The sequence below is a fragment of the Alligator sinensis genome, unplaced genomic scaffold, assembly GCF_000455745.1.
Source record: "Alligator sinensis unplaced genomic scaffold, ASM45574v1 scaffold1129_1, whole genome shotgun sequence".
NCBI classification, from domain to species: Eukaryota; Metazoa; Chordata; order Crocodylia; family Alligatoridae; genus Alligator; species Alligator sinensis.
In genome coordinates this window covers 527731-528225 of record NW_005842580.1, presented here as the reverse complement: position 1 = coordinate 528225, position 495 = coordinate 527731, and the positions used below count along the sequence as shown (strand labels likewise).

Below are 495 nucleotides of genomic sequence, written 5' to 3'. Positions count from 1 at the left end.
CTCTTGAAGACCCCCAGGGTAGGGGAGAGCACCACCTCCCTTGGGAGCCCGTTCCAGACCTTGGCCACTCGAACTGTGAAGAAGTTCTTCCTAATGTCCAGTCTAAATCTGCTCTCTGCTAGCTTGTGGCCATTATTTCTTGTAACCCCCGGGGGCGCCTTGGTGAATAAATACTCACCAATATCCTTCTGTGCCCCCGTGAAGAACTTATAGGCAGCCACAAGGTCGCCTCTCATCCTTCTCTTGCGGAGGATGAAAAGGTCCAGTTTCACTAGTCTCTCCTCGTAGGGCTTGGTCTGTAGGCCCTTAATCATACAAGTGGCTCTTCTCTGGACCCTCTCCAGGTTATCCGCATCCTTCTTGAAGTGTGGCGCCCAGAATTGCACGCAGTACTCCAACTGCGGTCTGACCAGCGCCCGATAGAGGGGAAGTATCACCTCCTTGGACCTATTCGCCATGCATCTGCTGATGCACGATAAAGTGCCATTGGCTTTT

The 495-nt window shown here is 52.7% G+C and overlaps 1 protein-coding gene across 2 annotated transcripts in view; it reads right to left on the bottom strand.

Annotated features, from left to right (window-relative positions):
* The window catches only part of RIMKLB (ribosomal modification protein rimK like family member B), a 75847-nt gene that overhangs the window by 39677 nt on the left and 35675 nt on the right, over nt 1-495 (bottom strand). The gene's annotated exons all lie outside the window — the stretch shown is intronic.